Source organism: Miniopterus natalensis, chromosome 7 (genome assembly GCF_054644295.1).
Source record: "Miniopterus natalensis isolate mMinNat1 chromosome 7, mMinNat1.hap1, whole genome shotgun sequence".
Taxonomy (NCBI): Eukaryota; Metazoa; Chordata; class Mammalia; order Chiroptera; family Miniopteridae; genus Miniopterus; species Miniopterus natalensis.
Genome location: NC_142087.1, coordinates 5613617 through 5624434, shown reverse-complemented (window position 1 = coordinate 5624434; position 10818 = coordinate 5613617). Strand labels below are relative to the sequence as shown.

The following is a 10818-nucleotide window of genomic DNA, read 5'->3' as shown; positions in this document are numbered from 1 at the left end:
TTCATCTCTGTGACTCCAACAGCAGGCACAATGCCTGGCTCAGAGTGGGTCCCCCATAAATGCTTGTTGGAATTATGAATGTAACTCTTCCTTTCAGAAGAAAACCTCTTTCTAAATTCTCCCATTCCTGTAGTCACCCGTTCAACAAATATTTACTAAATCATCCATGTGTCCATTTCTCTGAAGTGGTGTTCTCTATATCTCTGAGTCCTGGATCCTCTAGTAACCACCAAATCATCAAATCCTCTTTCTAGATCGCCAGTTCAGGCACCTGTTATAAGACCTTGTTCTTAGCAATTCCATAAGAGGAGCTCACAAAGAACCATTGATTGGTAGTTATTATCAGTTATAAGTAGTTATCATTTGTTGAGAGCTTCCCATGTACCAGCAACTCTACATACATTTTTTCATTCAAGCTTTTAGAGCAACCCTGTGAGGTGTGTCATTGGTCTTCATATTAGTCAGAACTGTCGGTTACAAGCAGAAAAACAAAAAAACAACAACTCTCAAAATGGCTTAAACCAAAAAGTCCATATAACTGAAAACTCAGACCTAACATTCATTAAACGCTTATGTGGCTGACACAGTTCTAAGAATTTTACGCATATGTGTTAATTCCTTTAGTCTTCTAAGCAACACTCTGAGAAAGGTCCTAATGTTATTTCCATGTCACAGATGGGTCCTGAGATTTCAGTAATTTTACTACAGTCATCAAGCTAATAAGGTATTATTTTTTTCCTTCCCAGCATCTGAAGCCCCTTCCTGTGTTTAAAGGACTTGCCTACTTTATTAGACTCTTTGGGACCCGGAGTTCAGTTCCCACTGAGGAGGCAGCCTCCTTTGCATCTGGGACATGAGCACATGGTGTAGGCTCTGCCTCCTAGCTTCTGGCTCAAGATAACCCATGTTAACTACTGATGAGTATATTTACAGACTTTTCTCCAAGTCAATATAATCACACATATATGTGCGCGCGCGCGCGCACACACACACACACACACCCCTATATAGAAATCCTGCTCTTAACTCCTGAAATATGCATTTTAAAGGACAACGCATTGCTAACGGTGGAATTTTGGGCACCAGCAATTGCTTGCTGAGGGAGAGAGGAATTTCACCCATGGAGGGAGCCCTACCTGGCACCCCCAAAATTGCACTGCTGAGGTGACCTTCGGGTAAGCTCACTTCCCCACAGTGCTGGAGTGGGTGTGAGACGGTTGAAGCGGGAATTCCCATCCCCACCCTAGAAAGGTACCTCGGCTGGGCCCTGGGCCTGTGGCTTCCAGGATTGCCTGCTGGCCTGCCTGCACAGCTGAAGGACCTGCAAAGTCACTTCTGTCTGGACTCCTAAGTCCAGGCCAGCTAACCTCGCCTCCCCCACAAGCCCTTCAACACTTCCTTGATGGATTTTTTTCTTCTTTCTTCTACTCGGCAATTTTAATCAGTTCAGGGACCAATTGCTCTGCCCTCAGATCAATAGCCCTTGGGAAGGACTGCGGATGGTTCCCCCAGGGAAGCACCTTGGCTTTCTTTCTGACTCAGTTGCAGTCTAATTGAGCTTCTTCCACTTTATTAGAGCAGCCTCCCCTCCTTCAAGAACAAGAGTTGGCACCAGCCCAGAACCAGCGGCTGAAACTTATCTTTTCATCTCATAATCCAGCTTTCCAGCTGGGGCTTGAATTTTTATTCATTGACTTTCTTTCTCTCTTTCTTTTTTCTTTTTCTTTCTTTCTTTCTCTCTCTCTCTCTCTCTCTCTCTCTCTCCCCCCCCTCCTTCCCTCCCTCCCTCTCTCTCTCTCTCTCTCTCTCTCTTTCTTTCTTCTATTGTTTTGTTTCTTAGCCACCATCATGCTTTAGAAGGGATTTAAAGCTGCCCTTTGGCTGGATTAAGTGCTCAGTAAGCATTTGTTGAGGAAGGGATGAAAGAATAAATGATAGAACAGTCAGCACTTGGTAAATGGTTTGATGGAGAATCAAATGAGATGCTGCATGTGAAACTGATCTGTAATCTAGTAAAAATGGTAACTGAGCTGCACAGGGTGACAACCTTATCCACTGGTGCCATCTGCTGGAAATAAGTTAGCACAACAGGTCTGCTTTAGCGAGGCATGAGGACACTGGCTTCTGGAAGTGCCTGCATGGTGCTGAGGAAAAGGGGGTGCTAAGTGCTTTCCACGCATTATTTCTCTTCATTCTCATTGTCACTAGGAGAAACAAATACTATTATCATTGAATCTCTAGACATTAAAACTCTGAGGCTTGTAAACACTTGTAGTGGATTTATAATGTCTAAGGTCACACAGCTAGAGCGTATTTGGGATAACACTCCAAGCCAGTTCTGATATGGGTTGGGTCCCCCAGGAATCAGACTCCAAGAGGAAGGTGTGCACACAGGAAGTTTACTGTGGAGTGCTCTCAGGATCACAGGTGGAAGGGAAAACAAACTGCAGTGCAGCCAGGCATTTTTTCTCAGGATGTGTAGCAGAGGCTACTAAATGTCTCCTAATTAATGTCTCCCTCTCCTCTACAAAGCAATGAGAAACTCCAGGGTCCCCAAACTATCGGGAAACAGGGCTATAAAATCCGTGCAGTCCCATAAAATGTGACACTAATGTCTATTAGATATGGCCATAAGGATGCTGAACAAGGAAGAGTCTCCCTGAGGGAAGAGCCAGGGATCATGGATGTCAGAGGACAGGGCCACTCCTCTGAGAAAGCAGAACCAACTCCTCAGCCAGATAAGGATGTCTGTCCCATTCTGGATTTTGATATACAGGTCATCTCCCTTGTGCCTAGGTAGATGGCCCCCCAAATCAATGCTAATTTTTCCAACCTCCCTTATAGCCAAGTTGGCCATGTAACTGAGTTCTGTCCAACAGGATGTAAATCAGATAATCACACAGCAAATTTGAGAACATTTCATTAAGAGACAGCTAGGTTGCACTCAATACTTCCACCTACACCCCCCACCCCTCGCCAGTCTCTTCCTCCTCCTTTTTGGCTTGGCTGCAGCTGTAAGGGCAGGAGTTGGAGCAGCCATTTTGGACCATGAGGTGAGCTTGGAAATAGAGCTACGTAGCACGAAGCAACAAGATTAAAGGAGCCTAAGTCCCAGGAGACTTTATGGCACAAACCACCAAGTCAACCCCAAACTTCCTATCTACAACTTTAACAGAAGAGGAAAGATAAAATAACTTTTAATTTGTTAAAGTCACGATATTTGGCATCTTTGTCTAACCTTAACTGATACAGCATCTAACTATTGATAATTCATAGTCCCTACACTCAATTGAAGGAAATAGATTTTTTCTTTTGTTGTTTCTGTTAGTAGAAGCAATAACACTCTGAAAATTTATGTCTGGAAGTGGTTCAGTGCGCTAGAAAAAAGACCTGATTGGAGTTAGAAGACCCAGGTTCTAGACCCAGTACTGTTGCTGATGGACTATGTGACCCTTGCCACATTTCCTTCACTGGTAAAACAGGGGTGGAGGACTGGAAGAGGAAGCAGAATCATCAATAAACATAGAAAAAGAGGCTTACCTTCACCTTCACTAGTAATAAGAGAAATGCAAATTAAAACAAGTAGATAAAGTTTCACACCAATCAGACTGGCAAAATCAAAAGGCCAGGTATTGATGTGGATATAGGGGAAACAGGAGTTTTCCTATAATGCTGGTGGAAATGTAATTTGGCACAACCATTGTAAATTAACCATTGGTGTAAAGCTGGAAAATGTGCATATCTTGTGATCCAGCAGTTCAACTTCTAAATATATACCTAGAGATAGTCTTGTTAGTGTGTACCATAAGATGCTCCAGGATGTTTATTGCAACATAGAGAAAACAACCTACAATCTCAATGTGTATTATAGAAATAAATTAAGTTCACTGTGGTATAATAAGGCAATGGAATATAACATGTCAGTGAAAATAAACCACATTTGTATGAGCATGTTTAGGTCTTGAGAACCTAATGCTGAGTGATAAAAGCAAAGTACACAATGATACACTCACAAAGTGGCATTCATATACAAAATTTTAACCCACAAAGCAATTCTATGTTACTATTCATGGATATATACATATGTGGTTAAAATATTAAAATATGGTAGGAAAAGATAAATAACCAAATTCATGATGGTAGTTCTGCCTGGGAGAATGAACTAGGGAAGAATATAAAGGGTATTTCAACTTTACTTATAATGTTCTTTTTTCTTTTTTTTTTTTTTTTTACTATTTACAATTAGAAGCAAAAATGAAAAGAGATTTGCTACCTTACTCTCTCATATTTTTGTATATTTAAACTTTTGAGTATATAAATGAAAAATGACAGAGTTGGAATAGAATAATATCTAAGGTCTCATTCAGCCCTAAACTGACATGTATAAAACATATATGAAGCCTGACGTGAGGTAAAGAATGGGAGTTTCAAATCCCAGGCCAGTTGGAGTCCTTGCAGTTATGAGTAACCAACACACACACACCCATCACCATCAACAACAAAACTGTCAGAAGCAAAAAGGAATTCACTGGCTCCTGTTACTAAACAGTCACTAGTAGCTTCAGGTAAGGCTTGATCCAGGACTCAAAAGATGCCATCAGCTCCATTTCTTGGTTCTTCCTCTCCACTGGCCCCCAGTCTGACTACATAATCGCTGAAGCATATCTGTTTATATCGTCTCACCACTGTGTCCCTGTGTTATCAGCACAAGTCCTTGCTAAGAATTAGGGTAATGCAAATTTAAAATGCACTTAAGTACTATTTTTTGCTTATGATATTGGCAAACCATTAAGTCATTTCCTGGACTGTGGGCGGGAAAGTGGTACTCCTCCAGATTGGCTCTCTCCTCTCCACCTCCTCTGTGTCCCAGGAGGCAGGCCTGAATGGGCCACATCAACAGACTCCTTGGCCCTCTGTCATCTGGTTGAGGTCAGCCCAGTAGGAGACTGGAGAGAAAAGAGTGATTTGAGACATTTAGTCCCTTGGCTCCTTCCAATGGGGCCATGTTGGGCCGGCTTCACCCATCCCTTTCCACATGACTCGCCTCCTCTGTGTTCTACTAACTGTTCTGTCTCCTGGCTCCTTCAGGCCCAGGGGTAGTGACAGCCCAATGTTACCAGGCCTGGGGTGCTGCACTATACTTTGTAAACAGCCCTGTTATTAGACTCTCTGAAATTCTCCTAATGAGTGTGCCACATTAGGACACAGAAAGAAAATTGGCACAGTTCCTTTGGAGAGCTATTCATCAGCAATTCCGCTTCTCTGTCCCCACCCTAGAGAAACAGTTGCTCATATGCATAAGGGGCAAGTAAGGGATATTTGTCACACTCTTGTTTACAATAATCAAAAATTAGAAGCAATTTAAATGTCTTCAAATGGAGAAACAGTTAAACTATAGTACATCCATCCATGCTATGGCATACTATGCAGTTGTTTAGCAAGGAGATGAATCTATTTGTATAACATGGAAAGACTCCTAAGACATTTTTTGCATGAAGAAAGTAAGGTTCAACACCATAACAAATTATACAAAAATCATACCTATTTCTGTAGTTTTATGTACGTTATAAAACTTTGAGGAAATGTTCACTGCCCCTCTCTACGGACAAATTATACATCCCCACCCCACTGGAGTCAGGCTTAGCCATATGATTTTCTTTGACCAAGGAAATGTGTGTGCATGAGACTTACAAGGGGAAGCTTTAAGAGGTTCCACCATTCTTTTCCCTCTGCCACCAGATTAGCATATCCCAGCTGCTTCTTCAGCCTGCAATGCATGACAAACACGTAAGGATCAAGAAATAAACCTTTGTTACTGTAAGGAACTGAGATTTTGAGGATGTTTGTTATTGCAGCATAACCTACCCTACCGTGATTAATGCATGCTGCTATATAATTGATACTTGGTTACTTTCTGGGGAGGAGAAATGGCATTAAGGGGGGTGGTGATCACAGGGGACTCTAGCTTTTATTGTTAATATTTTCATTTTCTTACAATGAAAATATGTTCAAGTATCACCATGCAATAAAAATACCTTAGTTTAAAGGAATACACCAGGTGCTTTCTTACTTAAAATTAAATGCTAAAAAATACCATTCTTAAAATAAACACACAAACACCCAATAAAGTAATGGTTCTTTTTGCCCAGCTGTCACTCTGAAGAAAGGGACCAGAGGCAGGTAGCTCTGTGAACTTCCAAGGCTAGAGGAAGTACTGGAGTCTGACAATGCCCTGTCACTTTCTCTACAGGTAGAAATCTGCAAGGCCTAGATACACTGTGAAACTGATTTCTGGTTCAGCTCTTATGAAATAGAAATACAGATTCATAATTTTTTTTTTTTTTACATTAATGATGCCTACCTTTCTAGTGACCTCATTTATGTGAAAGCAAAGGTGATAACATCACCAAAATTCAATTCAGTGAGTTTGGAGAGTTCTGGTCTCCTTGTCGCAGCCTACCCTTGTCTGGCAAAGTTAGTGAGAGCTATGGAAGCTGTTTCTGATTATACCTATAGATGTCTCTGAGTCAGGATTTCAGCCTTAGTTCCATTAAAACAAAAAGCCAAAATTGGTTGGGTGGATATCAAAGACCTCATGCACATTGACATGGCATAAACTACCCTGCAATTTCAACTTCTTCTTCAAGCCAAACAACAGCCCTGTTGTCTTTGAACTTTACTTTTGAGCCAAATGTCAGTGGCTGGACTCCCCAATCCAGTGCCCGGTCCCCAGCTTCGTATGATCGGGACGTTATGACGGCAGCAGCAGGAGTAGCAGCAGCAACCCTGACCTCTTAATCATAGCTATGGTGACTTTAAAACAAAGCCCCTCTCCCCACCCCACTGAGAATAGTGAACTAAAGCTGGGTGATGGGTACATGTTTACTGCACTATTCTCTCTACTTTTGTGTCTGTCTGAAAATTGTCATAATAAAAAGTGAAAGAAAGAGAGGAAGAAAGAAGGGAAGGAAGAAGAAAAGGGAAAGGAAGGGAAGGGGAGAAGGGAAGGCGGGAGGGAAAGGAAAGTGGGAAAGAGGGAAGGGGACCCACTGGCTGTCTCAAGGCCTTTAATCATGACATTTCAGAATATAGGAACAAAAAGAAACTTTTGGAGAGACAAACCAGGTTCTTACATTACACATCTAGGTAAGAATGGTTGAAATAAAAAACAAGACAAAACAAACCAGTACCTGACAATACCAAGCACTGGCATGATGGAGCACCAGGAACTAACTCCCTTTCGTTGCTTGTGGAAATGCATAACTGTGCAGCCACTTCGGAAGACAGTTTGGCAGTTTCTTACAACACTAAACATAGTTTTAGCATGTGATCTAGAAGTCATGCTCCTAGGTATTTACCCAAATGAGTTGAAAACTTATGTCTACACAAAAACCTGTACACAGATGTTTATAGCAGCTTTATTCATCAAAAGCTGACTCGAGATGTCCCTCAGGAGGTGTATCAGTTTCCCAGGGCTGCTGTAACAAAGTACCACAAACCAGATGGCTTTAAACCACCAGATGTGTTTTCTCAGTTCTGGAGTCTAGAAGTCTGAAATCAAAGTTTTAGCAGGGCAATGCCCCTCTGAGGCTCGGGGAGAATCCTTTCTTGCATCTTCCTAGTTTCTGATGGTGGCTAGGATCCTTGGCTTGTAGCTGCATCACTTCAATCATTGCCTCTGTCATCCCGTGGCCTTCTCCTGTGTGTCTCCCCATGGCATTTTCTTCTCTGTATAAGGGCATCCATCATATGGGATTAGAACCCACCCTAATGACTCATCTTATCATGACTACACCTACAAACGCTCTTTTCCAAATAAGGTTACATTCACAGGTACCACGGATTAGGACTTCGACATATCTTTTTGGAGGACATGAGTCAATCCAAAACAGTAGGTAAATGGAGAAACTGAAACGTTCATACAATAGAATAATATTCAGCAATAAAAAGCAATGAGCTCTTAAGCCATGAAAAGATAGGAATCACATTGCTTAATGAAAGAATCATCAGTAAAGGTTTTATACTATATGATTCCAACTATATGACATCTGGAAAAGACAAAACTGAAGAGTATAAGGAGGATGGTGAGGTTTGAATAGTTGAAGCGCAGGTATTTTTACAATGTGAGTCTGTTCTATATGATACTGTAATGGTAAATGCCTGACATTATGTATTTATCAAAATCCATAGACCTATACAACGAAAAGAATAAACCCTAATGAAACTATGGACTTTAATTAATAATAATGTATCAATATTGGTTCATCGATTGCAACTAATGTACCACATAATGTAAGATTTTAGTAAGAGGGGAAACTGTGGGTGGGAGAGGTTGGGCATATGGAAACTCTGTATTCTCTTGGGTAATTTTTCTGTAAACCTACAGCTGCTCTAAAAAAATAAAGTCTATGAATTTTTTAAAAAATTATTATGGACTCTAAGGCTTAAGTATTACCTCTTTCAGGAAATCTTTCCTATTCTCCCACCACATTCCAAGATGGGTTAGGTGTCCTCCCAGGCTCCCATAATACCCTAGGCATACATATATTCTGATGGCTGCATCTACCACATTGTTAGTATTTCTTTGTGTCTGTCAGTTAATAGCTGTGGTTGGCTGACCCCTGGCCTAGAATGCAGAGATGGTGAAAGCAGCAAATCCATGCAACATGTTAGCAGGCACCCAGGGACCCCTGGCAAAGGGCATTTCTGTTCCCTTGATGCACAGATGTCATTTGTGGTGTAACCATCATGAGCCCTGTGACCCACTAGGCTATTTTCTGGATCAGGGCATAAGGCACACTCATATCACATTAAGGCTTATTTCAACCTGAGCAGTGTCTGGACATCCCCATGGGGTAGTTTTTGCACTGAGAAACTTTCCTGGGGTTCGAACCCTGTGGTTTTTCAAGTCAAATCCATGCTGTTTTCATCATACAACACTCTCTTTCAATCTTGCTCAAGTTAAAAGGTGGTATGAGAGGTGACTGGCACAAATGCCTATAGGACAGATAACATGAATGAGGAAAGCATACTCGGTCAGGAGGGGTCCCTGACATTTGGATAAGTCCATGCCTGATATAGAGTGGGCAGCCACTCCTTGGCTTTCGCTGTTGCCACATAGAAATGTGGACACAGTGTTACCAGACCAGGCAGAGATGCAGATTTCTGTTCACAGAAATCTGTGTCTTTAAAAATTGTTGGCAACTAACACAAACCGTTTAGAAATACTGGAGCTAGCATATTGGGAGGAGAAGGAATCATCCAATTGCATTAGGGTTTTATGATGGGGGAGAAAAAGCAGGGAAAGGCTAAAGGGCAAGGGCAGCTTCTGGAGAACCTTGTCACACTCAAGGTGCTTATCAATTGTCTTCCAGGTCTGAGTAATCACCAAAGGATTTAAGCAAGAAAGGGACATGATTAGAATGGCATTTTTAAAAGATCACTTTGGCAGTTGAGTGGGGGTAGGGTTGAGGATAAGGCGATGAGTTAGAAATCTATCATTAAGCTGAGTCAGGGTAAAGGGGAGATGACAAAGACCTATTCACTTTGTCCTTTCTCCTACAGACTGTAAACTCCAAGACCAGGCACCCCCTCTACTGTGTTCTTGCTGTGTCTCCAACACTAAGCACAAAGCCTGCTCAATACGTGCTTGTTAAAAGACTGGATGAAAGGAAGTGGAGGTGAGAAGTATTTTGAAGAACTGTTTGTCAGTTGCCTTCACCTGAAACCTATATAATTTTATTAACCAATGTCACCCAATAAATTCAATTTTTAAAGAAAAGTCAACTGCCTTGGGAGGAAGAGAATGTGGATAATGGAGAGAACAGTCACTGGAGTCAGGGGCCGTTTCCTTAAGTTTCCTCTAAGAGTTTGGGAAGGGGATACTCAATTAAGAAATCATGCACACATACTTCCAAAGAAGACCTTCAGCCCGGCCCGCAGGGCGTGGCTCGGCGGCTGAGCGGCGGCCCAGGCCTCGGCCATCCCGGCTCCACGCCTCCGCGCCCAGGCCTGGGGTGGGGGCTCCATCCCCGGTGGGGGGCGTGCAGGAGGCAGCCCACCAATGGCTCTCATCACTGATGTTTCTCTCTCTCCCACTCCCTTCCTCTCTCTGAAATCAATAAAGATATATTAAAAAAAAGAAAAAAAGACCTTCATTGGTTCAATTCCTGGCATCTCTTCAGTCCACTAAAGGAGGAAATGGTAAGTGCCCTGAAGAACTTAAGAGGATTAAACGAAAACTGAGGGATGAGTAATTTCTGTCCCTCCCTGGGTCCAGTATTCCCAAAGGACATAGCAAAAGGGGACAGACCACTACCTCCGACCCCGTGGCAATTATTTTTTGGGTGGGGTGGAAACCGATGACCAAGGAATCTTTCCGCCTGGCCCTAGCGAGTTTCAGCCCAGGGCCTCAGGCCCGCCCAACCCCAAACCTCGCCCAGTCCTCCTTGTTCCCACACGTCCCAGTCCTTGACCCTCCCCCACACACACACCGCCCCTACACCTCCCGCCCCTTCTTTCCGCTCCCCGCCCCCATTTCCGTCCCCCTCCGCCCGCCTCCTCCTCGCTCGGTGCCCAGGCTCTCCGCCCTCCCGCGCCCGCAGCATCCCAGCCCTCAGCTCCGCTTCCTCCTCCCTCTGTCAGCGCCCCTCTAGGGCGGCCGGGGCAACCCCGTGTCCCGCTCGCCCAATGAGGAGACGGCGCAGGGGGTGGGGCGGGGCTCGGTAGGAGCGGAAGTGGTGACCGGAGCGGAAGTGGAGCTGCCGCCACCGCCGCCGCCGATTCCGGAGCCGGGGTAGCTGCCGTGCCGCCGCTGCA

General features: G+C 43.4%; 1 long non-coding RNA gene across 1 annotated transcript; it reads right to left on the bottom strand.

Annotated features, from left to right (window-relative positions):
* Positions 1-3789: 3789 nt before the first annotated feature.
* LOC107530919 (uncharacterized) lies at positions 3790-10440 on the bottom strand. Its single transcript, XR_001602572.2, has 3 exons — positions 9912-10440; positions 5692-5767; positions 3790-4946 (listed from the first exon to the last, which is right to left on the bottom strand). It is a non-coding gene; the product is annotated as an uncharacterized LOC107530919 (long non-coding RNA).
* Positions 10441-10818: the final 378 nt, after the last annotated feature.